Consider the following 20,617-nt stretch of genomic DNA (forward strand, 5'->3'; position numbering starts at 1 on the left):
TTGTCAAGTTTTAAACACACCACTTTTATTCAGCATTGCCAGCCCCAAGGATTCAAAAATGCTGAGGCAGGTCTCCAAAAATCATGAGATTAATAATAATACATGGTGGGTTCTTTCTTTGCCTTCTGGTTTTTGAGCCTTTAGCAGTCACATGCAGTCCTGGAGAGCCAGAAATGTACTACTTTTAAAATGAGAGCTGATATTCTGTCATCACTTGATACCCAGAGCTGTAGCTGTAAGGAAAAACTCTAAATATCAGAAGACTTATGATGACATCATAAAATTAGCAATACTGACAGGCCCAGACAGAGCTACTTTATGTGGTGGTTATGGGTTAAACAAACTCAGCAATGATCAGACTTAGCACATACCTCTCACAAATTAATCTGGCCACTAATGAATAAGTCCTCACAACATAGCAGTGGGCTAGGTCATTACCAACATCCCCATTTTGCAGATCGGAAAACTGAGGAACAGCAAGTTTACATTGTGTCAGGCCACAATGGGAGTAAGAGGCAGCACCTACATTAAAATAGTGAGCATGCCCAGTTCCTCCAGTTAAGATCCATGTTTCCAGACTCTCATCTCTGAAAACCTTCCAACCTTCCTCTTTATTTGCTCCCTGCGGTTGTATTATAAATTAGTTAAATGCATTAGGACAGGCTAGTTACCTTGTTCTGAAGTTTTAGAATCTTTCTGCATCTGATTTCCTTGAAACTTTCCTAGAAAATCTTTTTTTTTAACTCCTGCCATCCATGTAATATCACAAAACCTTTGGCATGTGGAAATAACAAGTGGGCTTAATGGGGTCTTTTCCCTTTTTGGAGTACAGAAACTCTACTTAGGACAAGGTTATTTTTCCATTCAGTTGACTGCTTGAGTTATGCATTTGTTTGGGGTCTTTTTGTCTTTATTGTTTAAATACCAGTGAAGTTACAACAAGAACTTAACATCTGTATGGTCTTAGGTACCTACAGCATTGGGAGTAGCAAGATACATATCCCCTTCCCTAGGAAGTGGAGGATCACTTCTTTCTACCATAGTGGTTCCCAAACTGGGATTTGTGAAATGTTACAGGGGGTTCTCAGGAAAAAAATCCCTAATGGTGGACAAAGCCATCTTTAGGGACCCGGACAGTGTGGGGCTGGCAGCCTGAAGCCCCAGGGACTTCCAAGAGCTATGCAGATCAAAGCAAGTGTATCCATCACACTGAGGAGATTTAAACTTCAAGACTCCTTATAAGAAATGGAAAGGGACGTGGATATTTTTTGCTGTTTTTAAAATTATTATGAACAAGTTTAAGCTTTCTTGTAATGTGCGTTATTTGCCTGGACTGCTCAAGACCTGAATGCTTATGTAGGAGGAACTCTTTAGTTGAGTTGGCTTCTTAAATACCTTCATGCTGTTTCACATCTGATGCTCCTTGATGAAACATAGGAGCCTTGTCTTATAACAGGTTTAATCAAAGTGATACAAGCTAGAAAAGTGAGATCTTGGGAGACTGTTGCTGTTTTCATAAAGTAATACAGTATTAGTTTTAATGATAATTAATAATAGTGTGTAATAAGCGTGTCATAAACAAATTTTATTTCCAAGATCACTGCTTTTATAACTTATGCTCCAGTAAGGGAGAAAATCCCTGGAAATATTCATTCACGATCTGGCATGCAGTGGAAAACGTGTTCCATTTTCTTTAGAAAGAAACTGTAGAGCTGAGAGGGGAGGCCTTTAGCCAGTCCTGTTCAGTGTCCCATTTTCCTTTACAGTCACACTACCTTGAACTTCCTGGTCCTACACATGAGTGCAGTGATGCACCTAGGTATGTGCAGGAGTTGGGGGGAGCCCTTGGGTGTGATATGGGTTCTTCCTTTTCTACCGCAGGAGGTGGGAACTCCCCGCTGCCCCCTATAACAACCCACTGGGGAGAGGGGGATGCATCCTGGATTGGCAGGGGAGAGGAAGGAGGATTGGTGAAGTTCCTGTCTCAGATCAGGAAAGTGGAAACCTTTGAGGAGGGGACAAGAAAACTCCAGGCTGACCTCTCTGTCTCTCTCCCTCGATCAGCAATCACATGGAGCTATGCCTGGTGATCTCCCAGCAGCAGCAGCAAGCAGATGGCGGGGGGGCGGTGTAGGGCCCCTGGGCTGGGAGAGCCTTTCAACCAGCTGCGCCCGGGAAAGCTGAGCCTGTGGGTAGGTGCTAGTGGCCAGGGCTGTTGCATCTCGGTGCTGCACCCCTGCCCCGCTGGGGAAGGGCTGGAGGGAGATGTCCTGATTTTTATAGGGACAGTCCTGATATTTGGAGCTTTTTCTTATATAGGTGCCTATTACCACCCCATCCCGATTTTTCACACTTTCTATCCGGTCACCCTGACTGGTGCCAGACTGAGTATGGCTGGGGGTCACCCTCCAGCGCATCCTCGCAGCTGGGGTGACCACTGAATGCAGCAAGCTGCAGCTCCTTTTGCTGAGGTTTTAACTCCACACCACACCCAGCACACACAAACTGCAGGGACTTGGATGCAGTTGCACAATATAATCTCTCCAACTCCAGCTTGTTTTGGGAAGAACCAGAACAAACAGGCAAGTTAACCAAACCCACCAGCCAGGAGCCCTTTGGGAGAAGGGGAGGATATTTTTGTGATGCCTCCTGAGTGGTTGGGGGTTTTTTTAAGCTGATAAAGTAGCCAGTCGGGTTATCTTGAAATGCCTCTGGTCCTCATATCCAAAAATCAATTAATACACTCCAACCATTTAAACATGACAGCCACCTCCCTGCCCTGGGCCATAGCGGCAGACACGTCAACCCACACTCTCCAACCCATGAATTAAACTGACAGCTCAAACCACACACACAAATAAAGTGGGCAACATTCACTTTTATGCTTTAATATTTGGTTAAGAACCACAGATATAAAACTCTCAATGCATTTCTCTATCCTTTTTTTAAAATTAGTTTAGGGGTAAGTCCAAGAGGAATAAGTAAACAACACTAAGCAAAAAATCATTGCAAAACCCCAAAATCTAGTATAATCCACTATCTATTCTAAAAGCATTTCTTAAAAAGTAGTTGTCATGGTATAAACCCCAACTCTGAACCTTAGCGTCCAAAAGATGGGGTACCAGCATGAATTCCTCTAAGCTCAATTACCAGCTTAGTACTTGTAGCGCTGCCACCAACCAGGAATTCCAGTGCCTGGTACACTCTGGTCCCCCCAAAAACCTTGCCCAGGGACCCCCAAGACCCAGACCCTCTGGATCTCAACACAAGGAAAGTAAACCCTTTCCCCCACCGTTGCCTCTCCCAGGCTTCCCCTCCCTGGGTTACCCTGGAAGATCACTGTGATTCAAACTCCTTGAATCTTAAAACAGAGAGGAAAATCCACCTCCTCCCCCGCTCCTTCTCTCTCCCCCTCCCAGACTCTCCCTGAGAGAGAAAGTAATCCTAACACAGAAACTAACCTTTCTCTCCCCCTTCTCTCCTTTCTCACCACCAATTCCCTGGTGAATCCAGACCCCGTCCCCTGGGATCTCACACCAGAATTAAAAAAAAAAATCAGGTTCTTAAACCAGAAAAGCTTTTAATTAAAGAAAGAAAAACAGTAAAAATTATCTTTGTGAATTTAAGATGGAATATGTTACAGGGTCTTTCAGCTACAGACACTGGGAATACCCTCCCAGCCTAAGTATACAAGTACAAATTAAAATCCTTTCAGCAAAATACAAATTTGAACTCCTTCCAGCCAAATACACATTTGCAAATAAAGAAAACAAACATAAGCCTAACTCGCCTTATTTACCTAGTACTCACTATTCTGGACACATAAGTGACTGTATCAGAGAGATTGGAGAGAAACCTGGTTTCACGTCTGGTCACTCTCAGAACCCAGAGAGAACAACAACCAAACACTAACAGCACACACACAAACTTCCCTCCGTCAAGATTTGAAAGTATCCTGTCCCCTGATTGGTCCTCTGGTCAGGTGACAGCCAGGCTCACTGATCTTGTTAACCCTTTACAGGCAAAAGAGACATGAAATACTTCTGTTCTATTAACCCTTGACTATCTGTTTATGACAGTAGTGTCATAGCATTCTTAGACACGCATTCGGCATGCGTTTCTGCCGACAAAGCCATGTTCACGCTGCTGCTTGCGTCAGCAAAATTTTGTCTCTTGCGGGGTTTTTTTTTAAGTACCCGCGAAAGACAAGTTTTGTCAACAATTTTGCAGTGTAGACAAGCCCCATGTCTTCTAAACAAATATTTCTTAACTCTCCACTGAAAAAGTGACAACTTTTGGCAACAGCCAAAAACCAGCAGTAAAAGAGGCTATTCTCTCCACTCCCTCCCGCCCCCTCGTCCAAGGCAATTTATTTTACACAGCCACTGCTATAAAACAATGAGGTCTTATGCCAAGGGACAGACTCACTGTCACCAACCTCGCAAATTAGAACCCCATTCCTGCAAACTCTTACATAAACTTTAAGCACATAAATCAGGGGTTCTCAAACAGTGGATCATGTCCCCTCTGGGGATTGCAAGGTTAAGTGAGAGTTAAACTGCCAGCCTCCACCCCTAAACCCTGCTTTGCTTTCAGCATTTATAATAGTGTTAAATATAAAAATGTGTTTTTTAATTTATAAGGGGGAGGGTTACATTCAGACATTTGCTGTGTGAAAGGGGTCACCAATACAAAAGTTTGAGAACCATGGACATAAGCAATCCCATTGACTTCAGTGGGGTTAATCATGTGAGTAAAGTGAAGCTCATGCATAGCCCTATTGAAATCAGTGAGATTACTCATGCTTAGTTAAACTAATGCTTAACAGTTTGCAGAATCAGGGCTTAGATCACAAATGTCTTGTCAGAGACACAGACACACATGGAATTACATATTTTGGGGGGCAGCTACAATGCAGCTTTTCTCCCAATTCACAACTAGACCCATACAACAAAATTCTATACCAGAGAAACAGGCAGACTCTCATAAGAGAATATAATTTAAAAAAAATTAGATCTTAACAATTTAAACATCAAACTACAAACAGACATAACAAATTGGGATTTTGTCTATGCTTACGGAGCTTCTTGGCACAGCTCTGTCACCACAGCAGCGTTGGCAGAGCCCTCTACTGTAGACACATGTCCACTAACAGAAGCAGATATTTCTAGCCGTGTAGTAACACCACCTCCCCAAATGAAATAAACCAGGCTGACAGAAGTGCTCTTCTGTTGGCTTAGCTGCAATCTACCCGGGGAGCTCTGTCGACCTAGCTGTGTCGTTTGGTGGGGGGAGGAGGGAAGAATCGGACCCCTGACCAATATAGCTAGGTTGGTAAGTTTTAAGTGCAGCCCAGAAAGTGGTAAAAGCATTTATATACTACTGTCCAAAATTAAGAGCATGTTTCCTCAGTGAAGTCTGACAAATAGCAGAGACAAAATATTTTTAGAAACAACCAGCTGAGACCATAAGAACGGCCATACTGGGTCAGACCATCTAGCCCAGTCTCCTATCTCCCAACAGTGGCCAATGCCAGGTGTGCCAGAGAGAATGAACAGAACAGGTGATCATCAAGTGATCCATCCCCTGTCGCTCATTCCCAGCTTCTAGCAAACAGAGGTAGGGACACCATCCCTGCCCATCCTGGCTAATAGCCATTGATGGACCTATCCTCCATGAACTTATCTAGTTCTTTTTTTAACCCTGTTATAGTCTTGGCCTTCACAACATCCTCTGGCAAGGAGTTCCACAGGTTGACTGGGCGTTGTGTGAAGAAATACTACTTTGTTTGTTTTTAAACCTGCTGCCTATTAATTTCATTTGGTCCTTGTGTTATGGGAAGGAGTAAATAACACTTCCTTATTTACTTTCTCCACACCAGTCATGATTTTATAGACCTCTATAATATCACCCCTTTAGTTGTCTCTTTTCCAAGCTGAAAAGTCCCACTGTTATTAATCTCTCCTTCTACAGAAGCCATTCCATCCCCTAATAACTTTTGTTGCCCTTTTCCAATTTCAATATATTTCAACACATTTCGTAGGGTGATACAACTATACAAGTCATTAGGAATCATAATAACATTTCTGAGAAAAAGCCAAAGAGAAAACACTTTGGTAAAGGTGAATTATTAGACCCAAGCCCTTTCCATCCTGAGAATTTTTTCCATATCCAAGCTTCTATAGATTTGGTCTCATAATCTTTAATAAAAAGATGTTACCAGTAACAATGACTGAAGGGCTGGCTCTGTATGGCATTCTACGGCTCTTTAATAGCCATGTTCATTTTAGTTCCATAAGGGCCACTTGAATTTGACCTTTTCTATAACCTTTGACCTCCTCAACATCACAATAAACATTCCTAGAGGTAACCTCCTCAGTTCCTTACACCTGAATCTCTCATGTACAGAGAACTCTGAGGGAAAAGAAGGATATGGGTGGTATGACTATGCAAAGACAACACTTAGGAAGAACTAGTAAATAAATTATCTTTTCTTTGAGATGGGAGTTAGGGCAGCGTATACCTCAGGTGGAAGGTTGACTAAAGACAACTAAACAAGCCATGTGTAAGCCCACTCTCACAAGCCTTGTGTCACAGTGGTTTGCTAAATCTAAAGTAGCGCTGTGCAAATGTACGTGCAGAACTCCCTGCAGCTGCTTTGCAAACCTTAAACGTTCCTGGAGATAATCCACAGATGCAGCCTTGGCCCTGGCAGAATGAGCCCTAAGATCTACAGGTAGCAGCACCTTCATCAGTGCGTATCGGTTTAGCACTATGAAAGAAGAAGGTATTTCTCTTATTCCACAGGAAGTCAGAGACTTTCTGAAAGGCTTTGCCCTGCTTAAATTGAAATTCAAGACCCTCTTGGCATCTGAAGTGTGCAGTTTAATCACTTCTGGTTGTGTGGCCTGAGGGCAAAATACTTGCCATATAATAGGCTGATTTTAGGTGGATTTCAGAGACTCCTTTAGGGAGAAGGTTAGACTGGGCTGTGCCCATTCGTACTCCAGATGTTATGTTCATCAACAAAACTGACTTTAGGGACAGGTAGAATAAAGAGCATTCTCCTAGCTGCCCAAAAAGAGCCTCCCATCAGACTTGTTGGTACCAGATTCAAATTCAACATCAGAATAGGGTCTCCGAGCAGTTGTTAAGCATTAATCAGCCCTTTCATCATCTGACCATATCAAGGTTTATTAAACACCTTCACCCCAATCCACAGAACTATAAATTGAGATGGCAGGAAAACAGAACTTTATAACAGAGAGTGACAGTCCATTAAGATGCAGCAAATAGTTCAGGACAGAGTGACTGGTGCAGACTTGTATTGTAAGATGCCCCTGCAGAAAATCTAATCTAGTTCTGTGAATAACACTTCATGACAGAGGGCTTTCTAGAATGCAAAAGGGTGTTCTGCAGCCCAACAAAGAGAAAGTCCAGTGATGGTTAAATCCCCATTACCCCAGCTGCCAGGTGAAGGACTACCCCATTCACCTATGTAGTAGAGTGCAGGATACTTGACATTCCAGCAAGAATTAAAACCAATTATCATTATTTGTACTGAAGACATTTCCCAGAGGCCAGGATGCCACAGTGCTAGACAATGTACAAATATAACAAAGACAGTCCCTGCCCAAAAGAGCTTACAGGCTAAGTATAAGGTGAGACACAACAGGTAAATGTAACAGACGGGAGCAGAAGGAAATAATGAGACAATTATCAGCATAAGTAGCAGTCACAGCAAACCAGCTGCCTAGGCATCATAGCAAGACATAAGAATAGCCACACCGGGTCAGACCCATGGTGATCTAGCCTAGCATCCTATCTTCCAACAGTGGTCGGTGCCAGATGCTTGAGAGGGAGTGAACAGGACAATTTATCAAGTGATTCACCCTGTAGTGCAGTCCCAGCTTCTTGGTTCAAAGGTTCAGAGACATCCAGAACTTGGTCAGGGATGCAACCCCATCTTGGCTAATAGCCACTGATGGACCCATCCTCCATGAATTTATCTAATTCTTTGTTGAATACTTTTGGCCTTTACAATATAGAATCACAGAGCAGCTCAGCTTCCTGCAGCACAAAGAATCATGGGATATGGCCCCAGAAGTCCTAGTGACTCACACAAGTGAGTGCCCCACCAGGACACAGTGATTTGAGTATAGCTTTCCAGTGTGGCTGATCTCACCCAGTCCAAGCTAAACCAGGTGCACAGACCCCAGTGTCTGTCATCCGAGTTAACTGCAGTGAAGACCTACCCGATTATAAAATTAAAGGTATGAAGAGCTTGAAGTCTGGTCAAACTAGACTACAGGAATGAAGAGACACCCATAGAAAGAAAGGAAATGCGGTGATAAGGAGACACATCCCTGATATCTCATTCCACGGTGCCATAAGAGTGAAGTCATAAAGTTCCTAAAGAGCATAATGCGGAAAGGGTTCCGCCACTGAGGACTTTCTACCCATCAGTGGGAATATGAACAGGCAACCTTGAATAACAACAACAATTTGTAATATACCAATATATAAATAATCCATCAGTTCAAATAGAAATCTTAGTATGACAATGTTTCCACCAAGAAAGAGAACTTGCCCTTCAAAGCAATAACAGTTAAAACACATAGGGATCTCAGTATGACAGAGGATGCTTTGCTTTCACTGAGAAGAAAAACACACTCATAGACTTAGGTCAGAAGGGACCAATCTGATCATCTAGTCTGACCTCCTGCACTTCAAAGCCGTAACCACAAACTTAGATAGTATGGTGATTTGGTGCTCTAGAAAACCCTAAAATAGGATAAACCTTCCAGTAATCTCTCACTAACACAAGATTTCAGAAAATCAAACCCAACCACAGACAGACTCATTTCTGATCTCTGCTCATTAGAGGGAGGTATTCATGGCTTCAACCAGTCCTCAGGCTTGTCTACACTACCCGCCAGATCAGTGTCAGCAATCAATCCAGCGGGGATCAATTTATTGCGTCTAGTACAGAGATGCAATAAATCGACCGTTGAGTGTTCTCTTGTCGACTCTGGTACTCCACCAGAATGAGGAGCACAAGCGGAGTTGACGGAGAGCATCAGTTGTTGACTTACCTCAGTAAAGACACTGCAGTAAGGAGATCTAAGTATGTTGACTTCAGCTATGTTATTTGTGTTGCTGAAGTTCCGTATCTTAGATCAACCCGGCACAGTACTGTAGACAAACCCCTAGTTTCACATTATGTTTTTACCTACTTATAGACAGGATATAGCAAACCACCTCAAACTGAGAGGCTTTCTCCACCTATTAAGCAACTCCCTTTTTAATAGTTAAAGACAGCACCATGAGATTCTGGGCTCTGACTGGTGCTGCCAGGATATAAATAATCAACAACAACAACTATTTAGAACTAAACAACACTTTCATTTGTGCCTTCTCCACTTGGGAAACCTGCAAAAGTTCAACAAGTGGAGAAGTATCTTCTGAAGAATCAGCTGGATAGAGAACAAGGGCTCGAACTGGGGTTTGTTTGAGTGAGGAGAATTATGAAATGACACTTGATCAGAAACTGCTCCGTGAGTCTGCCCACATACACCTGGGGAATTTCCTGAAAAGCAAGGAGCGGGAGATTAATAAACTTAATACCCAAAGCTTAACTGAGACAGTCTACTGGATGGAGCTATACGTACATTTATGCATTGCATATGTGTGACTTAACAGTCTCATTGACTGGGACTACTCGTGCATTAAGTTAAGTAGGTGTTTAAATGTTTGTAGGATCTGAGGCCAATGACTTAGGGTATATTCACCCTTTCTTTCCTGCCAGCCCTCCTAAAGACTCCTCCCTCACTTACTGGGTGTATTTAAAGGGAACCTACCAAGGGCTGAGCCTGAGCCTAGTGTTTGCAGTGCTTACAGGACCTGCCTCTCCGTTTACTGTGAAAGGAGCACACAACCAGCCATCTAACAGAGCCTGGTGTGCCAGGTGTTGCAGACATGTTAAAATACAAATTGCCCTCTCTATACTAGGGTTTTTACGTGTTAGCTAGGGGCAGCGGGGAAGTCAACCACTGGAGGTAGCACAGGTTTTACCTTGACTAGCTAATACATGTTAAAATACAACTTGCTCTGTCTGCATTAAGGTGCTAACACATGTTAAACACACTTTTTGTTCCTAGTGAAGAGAAGGCCAATTTGCCAAGCCGGTCTCTCCACTTCAGCTACAATGCAAAAATTATCCAGCCTCTTCTCTTCTCTCTTCCCCCTCCGCCCCCCTGATATTCCCTCACACCAGCCACAAGGAGTTTCACAGCCATTTTAACCACCTTTATTACATATACGCGGCAAGACTTTATTTTAACCTGGAAGCCCTGAATCCTGTATACACTTGTGGTTCAATTACATGTTTCCTGCTCCATAACCTATGAGGGATATTGCTAATGAGACCCAATGCTCAAAAACTGAAGACTTCTTAAGAGTCCACAGCCAACTACTAAACTTAAGTGTACAGTGCTTGTTTCCCAGGGACCATGTCAAACTGCCAAGATAGACAAGCATTAAGATGTCAACTAGTTCTGACAGTTATCACCAGCATGTATCTATTTAGTTATTTAGCTTTCAGACAAACAAGTTTCACACCAAAGAGGACCCATGCTGAACACACATGTACAAAACACATGGACATAGGTGATATGAAGTAAAACTTGACCAAAACAGCATCACTTCCTCCTCCACACACCACTGAATCACCAGATGTGATCACGGCACCTTAACACCCCCCCCCCCCCATACACTTTCACATTAGCCACACATCTCACCTTTAGTGTAGATGAGCTTGGCAGTGTGCCACAAAAATCAAGAAATTCAGGCCATGGACATGGAGGGCAGAATATTCCAAGGGAAAGGGTATCTGTCATGGGTAGGACAGAAGGTGATGGGGCCAGATTTAGGGTTATTTAGATAAAGTTAACTCTGCATTTCCATATTTTCCAACATTAGTTAAGCTAATGCTTGATGTAGTGGGGAATCAAACTCCAAACCCACACTATATCTGGGAAAGATGCCTGATGAATCTACCTCTGACAGAGAAGGACTAAAGACCTCACTCTCTGCCTACACTTGCTTACACACCCAAATGCCCTCAAAGTAAAAAACACCTCAAATTCAAATCCAGGTGGGACCCACTCAGAGCCCCCATTTCACACTAGTGGGGGATAGCAAATCCACTTCAATCCCTTATACACCTGTGTTCTGAGGGGCACCTCACACAAACACAGATGAGACCCTTTCACGGGCCATATTTCACACTGTCACACATTGCTTTGCCGTTTTTCAAACTGAACATAAGAGCGACCAAACTGGTTCAGACCAAAGGCCCATCTAGCCCAGCATCCTGTCTTGCGACAGTGGCCAATGCCAGGTGCCCCAGGGGGAATGAACAGAGCAGGGAATCATCCCAGTGATCCATCAAATAAGAATATATCCTCCTAGCTGGTGAGGAAATGAACTGTCTCATTCTGGCTTCTCACTTGTGAAGCGAATTATGACACTTCTTTATGACTCACAGTCTTGTCTCAGACGGTTTTTAAGGTTAAACCCTTTCCGGCGGTGTATTACAAAGAGCTGGGCCAATGCTGCAGTAGTTTAGCTAAGGACAGAAGTTTAGGTAACAGGGTATTACCGAGCCAGGAGAGCTGCAGGCAGCATCCAGACGAGATTTGCTGGCCCGCAGGCGCTGCAGCAGGAGTGCATGGAAAGCTGGTATCTTCTCACCCTCTGGGAGCTGGGCTGCCCTTGTCTTTTGGTGGGAGAAGAGGAACTGGAGCAGGGGGCAAATGTGAGAGACCCCCCCCTTCTCTCTTCCTGCATGGGGCAGTGGGGTGCACCTCGCGCTTTACGGGGGGAGCTCTCCTGGGGTCATCCCCATCCTCCCCTCTTTCGGGGGGGCAGCTATGCTGGGGCTCCCCTCTTCCTACACTCACCCTGGGGGCACCTCTATTGGGGGGGGTGAAGCGGGGGGAACGCTCTATCTCCCCCTCGCCGCACTGAAGGGGGCGGCCCTGGGGGTTTCGCCCCCCCGTCAGAGTGAGGTCCGGGGGGAGGGGGACTCGTTCTCCTCGGGAAGGAGGCGGAGGGGGGAGGGGCTGCTAGGCGCGCTCCTCGCCCCGCATGGGGGGGGGCCGCGGGGCGGTTCCGTGCAGGACGCCTGGGTCCCATTGCCGCCGTCCTGCCCTCCGCGTAAGGGGGGGGGGCGGGATTTGCTCCGTGCGAGTCATGGGAGACCCACCCCATAATGGCGGCACCGGAGAGCGAGCCTGACCCTGACGTCCTACGAGGGGAAGAAGGGGACACAAGAACGCAGAAAGCGTTTGGTGCTTGAGGGCATTACTGCGCCTGCGCGCAAGGCGGGGTGGTGCTGGTTTGTATGAGAAGGGAGAGAGGGCTTGGGAGCATAGTGGGGATGGGCGGGGCTTTGTGATCTGGGCTGGGAGAGAGTGAAGCGGGAGGGGAGGGATGGGGTAGGGCTGGTCTGCATGGGAGCAGAAGGGAGGGCTGCTCTGGGTGGCATGGAGAGGGGAGGGGTAGGACAGGGCTGGGGTTTTTAATAGATTTGCCAGGTAAAGGAACAATCATTTAATTTGCGTTCTTGGTTTTTTTTTTTAATGTGGGTCTAAAAATGTGCCTGATCACAGTACAGGGGGATCTGGTACACATTAAAAGTGTCTGGGGTCAGATAAAGATGCTGCAGGGTTCCCCCTTCTGCAGCAACACCATGGGCACATGCGAGAGGACAGTGAGGAACAGCTTGGTGCTATCAATAATTGTGTCTCTGGATACTCTAAATGGCTCTTGTGGAGTTGCCTTATGATTGGGATTGCAGCCCAATTGCCTTGTGAGGGGAATGCAAGTTTCTTTGCATTTCAGGGGTGGTTACCCTTGGTTGAGCTGTATGGAGGAGGGAGAGGGGAGCAGGGCAGGATAGTATGGAGAGGGAGAAGGGGAGGGGTAGGACTGAGCTGGGTGGCATAGGGAAGAGAGGTGTCCAAAAATCATGCGTCATCACGAGATTGGCATAAAAATCATGCAATTTTTTTTTAAGTAATCCATTTGGATCTTCTTTCTTTACCTTCTGGCTTCCGAGCCTTTAGCTGCCCTCACCTCACATTCTTGAGTTTTTCTTACCAAACATGTGGGCTAGAAACTTTGAGGGTTTTTTGTTTGTTTGTTTGTTCTAAAATGAAAGCTGAGATAACCACAGATGCCAGTAGCTGAGGCATGAAGAAAAACACCCAAATTCCTGCTCTGCTGCTTACAAAACACTTGGCCATGGTCAGGCAGCGGGATTGCTGTGACTGCTGCATAGCCCACTGGTCATAACTATCTCATTGGTACCTGGTGCTTCACCTCTTGCCTTGGATTTAGGCTACATCTACACTGCAGCTGGGAGGTGTGACTGCAGTTTGTGTAGACGTATGGAGCTAGAATACCAGAGCTAGCTCCAGTAACAATAGCTCTGTAGCCATGGCAGCATGGGCTTCAGCCTCGGCTGCGCAAAGTGCATGCTAGCTCACACCTCTGCCCTTGCTCCCTTGGTTGCGTGCGGCTGTGGTTACCCTGGCTCACTTTGATCTCGCTGGACGAAAGATGACTCAGATACTGCAACTCCTGATTGCAGCATGGGCAGACCCTTAGATTGTGCCCTCCTTCTGACAGGGACTGTCTCTGTGTTATACGTCTGTACTGTACCTAGCATGGGGGCCCTGCCTCTGGGTGCTACTGTAATACAAACGAAAAATAATAATGACTGTACTTGTATTTACTGAGTGCCTTATTGCCTCATCCAGTATCCTTCAATGACAAAATAGCCTCACCTTTAGGCCCACTGCTACTTCTGCCTTTATTTAAGTTTAAACCTAAGAGCATGCACTCAGGAGTTTGCACAGCTTAACTAAATTGGTTTAAATTCACCCCTCTGGTTATAGTGATGCAACCTGTGCCTATAGACAAGCCCTTTCTCTCTTGTTCCTCTGTCTCTCCTTTCTTCTGCATTTCCTTCCCTGCAACAATTCCCACTCCTTGGGGCATTACTCCCACTCTCTTTCCTGCCCTTGCCATCTGCTCCTAAAGCAATCAGTGATTACATAGTTAATGTTGACACTTCAAAGTCAACATTGGGCTTTAGAGCTGATATGCCAATGGGATAATAGGGATATGGAGAATTCACCAGTCGTGAGTACCAGTGGAAAAAAAAAATTGTGGGTGCTTAGCACCCACCAGTCACCTGCCGATCAGCTGTTTGGCAGCAGGAGGGTGATGTTAGGGAGGAGGCAGAGCAGGGGTCAGAAAAGGCAGAGCAAGGGCAGGGCACTGGGGGGGTGGGGTGGGAAGAGGTGGAGAGAGGGCAGGGCCTTGGGGAAAGAGGCAGGGTTGGGGCAGGGCCCACCTAGCAAAATGAAGGTCGGTGCCTGTGATATTAAAAACAATAAAAGAACCAACACGCATCCTAATATGCTGAGCGGAGATCACTCCCACTGCAACAACCACCAGGGGCTTAGCTGGGAGTCAGTCCTTGACACCCCACACGGGGTTTTCCGTGGCTACAAGTTTGTAACAGCGTTCGCTCAGACCAAGCAGCCCGTGAAGAGATCAGTCTGTCCTTTATCCCGCTTTAGCCTCTGATGCCCAGCTTCCCGGTCCAGGTGATGAGCAGACAACACCCCTCTCCTTGGGGCGTAGCTCCCAAAGGCTGGGCTTTTGCACACATGGAGGTGGGAAATTTGCATTCTCCTCTCCCTAGAGATTCCACAGGCAAACCCCTTCACCTGGTTGGGCCCAAAACTCAATTCTTGTCTGGCACATGGTTGAATAGTTCATAACGCTTCCCAGTGTTCACATCACATCTTCCCGTAGAGAGAGATCACATGCAACCCTGGCCCGCAATAATACAAACATCAGTGATACTCACAGTTCTGTGACTTGGAAGCCACATTTGCAACCACGGTTAACCAAAAGAGCCACATGGCTACTGTATGCCCTACGCACCACCCCACCAAACTCACACATCCAATAATATTAAACATCTAACTATAAATACAACCAAATGCCCTAAAAATTTCAAATAGAGGGTCTTCAGCAGGAAAATAATCTAAGCTGGGTGTAAGATAAAGCAGCCCTCCACCACAAACACATTTACTTACACCATCTCCAATATTCCCAGAGTCAAATTCATCCCTTCTATAAATAGGTTCAGTTTCCATTGATTTCAGTGGGAGATTCACTCATTTATGCCACCCCTGAATTTTTCCCCAACAGAATATCCCATTGCCGTGAGTTACAAGTGTTTTGCACAGCAAATATGTGATAAATTGATACAAGTTACACTACTTACATCCTTATTGGAACTTACCCCACCATTGTTATTACTGCTTAAAAGACCTTAGTCTTTTAAATAAATCCAAAAGTCCAAATAAATTTTCAGCTCTTTGTGGCACTCCAGGATGGAGAGGGAGGAGCGGGGACTATCTCCCTCCAGGACCACCGCAAATCAGCTGTTTGCAGCAGGGCCGCCTGGGGGGGGAGAGCAAGTGGGGTAATTTGCCCCAGGCCCTGGGCTCCGCAGGGACCCCCAAGAGAACGGCTGAGGCGCCTGCCCCAGCCCGACCCAACCCCATCTCCACCCCTCTCCCGGAGCCTCAGCGCATCCAGGGCCGTCCCTGAACAGCGGTGCAGCGTGGCTTCTGCAGGGCCTGAGCTCCACCCCGCTCAGAGCCGCGTGATAAGGGGGTGAGGCTGCGAGCTCCGGGCTGAGTGGAGGAAGCTCACGGCCTCGCCCGCTTTACCCTGGGGCTCTGAGCGCGGAGGAGCTCGCAGCCCTGCCCCTTACCACGCGGCTCTGAGTGGGGCGAATCTCAGGCCCCGCTGGAGTCACGCTGCACCACTGTTCAGGAATGGCCATGGATGCGACACACTGAGGCTCCGGGTGAGGGGGGAGCTGGGGGTAAGAAGCTGGGGCCGGTGGGGGTTGCTAAGGGGCAGGGAGTCTCGGGGACAGTCAGGGCACGGGGGGGGGGCAGAGGTTGGGTGGGTGTTCAGGGGACAGGGAATGGGGGGATTGGATCGTGGACGTTCTGGGAGGGGTCTGTCAGGACTCAGCTGGGGGTGGCTAGAGGTTGGGGCAGTCAGGGGACAGGGAGCAGGGGTGGGGTCCCCCGGGTGGTGGTGTCTCAGGGGGATGGTGAGACAAGGAGCAGGATGGGTCGGGGATTCTGAGGGGGGTGGGCAGTCGGGGGGCAGGAAGTGGGTGGGGGTTGGATAGGGGGCAGGGCCAAGCTGTTTGGGAGGCACAGCCTTCCCTATCCTAAAGCTCATTCAGCAGTTTGAGGCTTGCAGAAGAGCCAAGGTGTTAGCTTTTCCATTAGGGCTACCATCCCTTTCACTCCTCAAATGCCAAGTTATAGTCTATATTTAATTTCAGTGCCATAGGGAGATTCATATCAGGGGAGGGTTGTAGTTTCATTTAAAATTAGCCACTGGGGGAGGGATCACATGAGAAGAGCAATATCCTTCCCCACACTACCGAGGGAGACCCCCCTCTCCTGCATTCCCTGAGGCTTCAGAGGGGTTAATTCAGTGGTTCTCAAACTTTCATCCTGGTGACCCCTTTCACATAGCAAACCTCTGAGTGCAACCCCACTCTTATGAATTAAAAACACTTTTTTGTATATTTAACACTATTAAAAATGCTGGAGGCAAAGCAGGGTTTGAGGTGGAAACTGACAGCTCACGACCCCCAGTAATAACCTCATGACCCCCAGTTTGAGAACCCCTGGGTTAATTAAATTTTAGCACCCTGTGTCCATTCACATGGATGTGCTATTTTGAGCATTTCAGTTTTCACAACATAGGCTCATCCCAGATTCTGGACCAAGCTCAAATGCTCAGTTTGTGGAATATGTACATAAGCATACTAAAGACAAACCCACAGTAACTGTCTCCAGTTTGTGAAGGATCCCATGGAGCCAGTCTCTAGGAAACAGATAAATGCATGGAGGTTAAATCCATTAATGGCTATTAGCCAGGATGAGTAAGGAATGGTGTCCCTAGCCTCTGTTTGTCAGAGAATGGAGATGGATGGCAGGAGAGAGATCACTTGACCATTACCTGTTAGATTCACTTCCTCTGGGGCACTTGGCATTGGCCATTGTCGGTAGACAGGATACTGGGCTGGATGGACCTTTGGTTTGACCCAGTGTGGCCGTTCTTATGTTCTAAACTAAATGAACCCAAAGTTATGGAGACAGATGAGAGTCAAGGAAGCCAGCAGAGTATCAGAAACCTGGAAAAATCTCTGACTGGATGGGCTCAGGCGTTTTGTCACAAGCTGAGGTGGTTCAAAAGTTTTGGATTTTTTTTAAGCAGAATTTTTTTATTGTTTCTTTAAACAATCAAACACAGCAAGCAGCAAATATTTGGCCACACACCTCTGAAACCCCAAACCATATTCAGGTTTTGGCAGACTAATTTCAGCTTTTCAATTAAAAAAAAAAACAACAAATTTTGAAGGAAAGCAGACATTGTCCGTGATTTTTTTCTGCTTTTTAAAAACCCCTAGTTTTCGAACCAAAAAAAGTTGTGATGGAAAATATTTGTCCAACCGTTTTAATGAGTTTTAGTGCCTTTTAGCACTAGCTGATGCTGAGAACCAGTGATACCTTGTAAAGAAGTTTTCTCAAAGCTAGGTTTGTGCTGAGATGCAGAAGGTTTATTTTTCCCAGGGCCGCCCGTAAGGGGGAGCAAGTGGGGCAATTTGCCCTGGGCCCTGCAAGGGCCCCCAGGAGAATATATATTGCAATTTTTTTTATGGAAGGGGCCCCTGAAATTGCTTTGCCCCAGGCCCCCTGAATCCTCTGGGTGGCCCTGGTTTGCAGCGCTCTGGGAGGGAGCCTTGAAGAGCCGCAGGCTACACGTAAAAGAGCCACATGGCTCGCAAATCATGGACAGTATCACTGCCACAAACTATTTACATGATACGGTGGACTCTCTAAAGATACTTAAACTTAATTCAATAGGAATTTTCAAGGAAATTGCCTTATCTGTCACAGGGACATCTCAGCATTCCTGTCTAGGGCAAGTCCTAGCTATATATTCTGGGGATGGGCTCAGCGGTGGTCCTGGATAGGGCCTGCTAACCAGCTGTATAGGTGGCCTACTGCTGTGGTTGTCAGAAACCCTTGGCCTGAATTGATCTTGCTGCTTCTGCGTCAAGGTTTGCCAGAAAATGTAACAAACCAAGTACAGCTAATAGTGTCTGTGTCAAGTCCCTTCCCAGCTCTGTGCCTCAGTTTTCCCTTCTGTACAATAGGGATAATGAGGCTCTGTCATAACATTTTTTCCCAGATCTGGACCTTAGCGTCCAAAATATGGGTGTTAGCATAAAAACCTCCAAGCTTAGTTACCAGCTTGGACATGGTAAAGCTGCCACCAGCCAGGAATTATACAGTGCCTAGCTCACTGTGGTCTCCCTAAAACCTTCCCTGGGGGACCCCCAGACTCAGATTCCTTGAGTCTCACAACAAAGGGAAATAACCCCCTCCCCTTGTTTCCTTGTTACTTCCTCCCAGGTTCCCCTCCCTGGACGACCCTAGGAGATTCCCTGCTTCCAGTCCTGGAAACACAAGTACCGAGAGAGCTAATCTCTCTCCCCCCCCTCACCCAGAGGGTATGCAAAGTCAGGCTTAGTAAATCTAACACAAAGAGATTTTCCCCCTGACTTCTTCCACCCACCAATTCCCTGGTGAGCTGCAGACTCAATTCCCTGGAGTCCCCACTAAAGAAAAACTCCAACAGGTCTTAAAAAGAAAGCTTTATATAAAAAAGAAAGAAAAAGGACATAATATATAGTCTCTGTATCAAGGTGGCAATATACAGGGTCAATTGTTTAAAGGGAAAAAATGAATAAACAGCCTTATCCAAAAAGAATACAATTCAAAACACTCCAGCAACTACACACATGTAAATACAAAAGAAAACAATATAAACCTATTGTCTTACTATCCTTGTACTTACAACTTGGAAACAGGAGATTAGAAAGCCAGGAGATAGAAAAATCACTCTCAGAGCCGAGAGGGTCAGACCCAAGACAAAGAACAAAGAACTCACACCCAAAACTTCCCTCCACTCAGATTTGAAAAAGTCTTGTTTCCTGATTGGTCCTCTCGTCAGGTGTTTCAGGTTCCCTGTGTTAACCCTTTTACAGGTAAAAGAACATTAACCCTTAGCTATCTGTTTATGACACGCCCCCCAAATTGCAGACAGTAGGGAACCTCACTGGCAGCGATTTCCTCCTAGAACTTTAAAATAAACAGATTAATACAACACATGCACCTTTACATATACCACTAAGTATATAACTAACAGACTTTTACACTTTAAGAACACTTTTTAACTACTGGATTCTGGGAAACTCTCACGGGAGAGAGCATCAGCTACTTTGTTAGAAGCTCCTGAAATGTGCTGAATTTCAAAATCAAAATCTTGGAGAGCTAAACTTCAACGAAGAAATTTCTTGTTGTTCCCCTTGGCAATATGAAGCCACTTTAGCACAGCATGGTCAGTTTGTAGCTTGAATCGCCGTCCCCAAACATATGAGCGTAGCGTTTCCAGGGCGTACACAATGGCGTAGCATTCCTTTTCACTGACTGACCAGTGACTTTCCCTCTCAGACAGTTTCTTCCTGAGAAACACAACAGGATGGAAGTTGTGATCCGTTGCTTCCTGCATGAGAACTGCTCCTATACCACGCTCAGATGCATGAGACATGAGCGTCGCCCTAAGTTGGGTAAAGGCCTTTTGACACTCATCCGTCCAGTTAACTGCATTTGGCTGGGTCTTTTTGGTCAGGTCGGTCAGTGGGGCAGCGATTTGGCTGTAGTGTGGTACAAATCGGCTGTAGTACCCGGCCAAGCCTAAGAAGGATTGGACCTGTTTCTTTGACTTTGGGACAGGCCACTTTTGGATAGCATCCACCTTGGCCCGTAGGGGGTTTATGGTTCCTCGACCCACCTGGTGTCCCAGGTAAGTTACTTTGTTTTGGCCTATTTGACACTTTTTGGCCTTAACAGTTAGTCCGGCCTGCCTGATGCGCTCAAAGACCTTTTCCAGGTGTTCTAGGTGTTCGGGCCAGGAGTCAGAAAAAATGGCCACATCATCGAGGTAGGCAACTGCATATTCACCCAGTCCTGCTAGTAGACCATCTACCAGCCTCTGGAAGGTGGTGGGTGCATTTTGCAGCCCGAAAGGAAGGACATTAAAGTCATACACCCCTGCATGGGTGACGAATGCTGACCTCTCCTTGGCAGGTTCATCTAGCGGTACTTGCCAGTACCCCTCGGTTAAGTCTATTGTAGAGATGAACTGGGCACGTCCCAACTTCTCCGATAGCTCATCGGTGCGTGGCATTGGATAGTTGTCCAGACGAGTTACCGCATTTAGCTTACGGTAGTCCACGCAAAAGCGTATTTCCCCATCTGGTTTGGGTACCAGAACCACTGGAGATGCCCATGCACTGGTAGATGAGCGGATTATACCATCTGTAGCATGTTCTGGATCTCCCATTCTATAGCAGCTTGGGCATGGA

General features: G+C 46.1%; 2 long non-coding RNA genes across 4 annotated transcripts in view; one reads left to right on the top strand and one right to left on the bottom strand.

Moving 5' to 3' along the window:
* On the bottom strand, positions 1 to 11,750 carry LOC127032366 (uncharacterized). Of its 3 annotated transcripts, none has more exons than XR_007768772.1 (3): positions 11,663 to 11,742; positions 10,800 to 10,891; positions 1 to 233 (listed from the first exon to the last, which is right to left on the bottom strand). It is a non-coding gene; the product is annotated as an uncharacterized LOC127032366 (long non-coding RNA). The 3 variants fall into 3 exon arrangements; XR_007768771.1 differs by lacking the exon at positions 1 to 233 and adding an exon at positions 9,327 to 9,589; XR_007768770.1 differs by lacking the exon at positions 10,800 to 10,891 and having other exon boundaries at positions 11,663 to 11,750.
* Positions 11,668 to 20,617, top strand: part of LOC127032372 (uncharacterized) — a 19,298-nt gene continuing 10,348 nt past the window's right edge. Inside the window, exon 1 of the long non-coding RNA XR_007768780.1 lies at positions 11,668 to 11,818. This is a non-coding gene — a long non-coding RNA (uncharacterized LOC127032372). The remainder of the gene's footprint in view (positions 11,819 to 20,617) is intronic.

This window comes from Gopherus flavomarginatus, chromosome 12, assembly GCF_025201925.1.
Source record: "Gopherus flavomarginatus isolate rGopFla2 chromosome 12, rGopFla2.mat.asm, whole genome shotgun sequence".
Taxonomy (NCBI): Eukaryota; Metazoa; Chordata; order Testudines; family Testudinidae; genus Gopherus; species Gopherus flavomarginatus.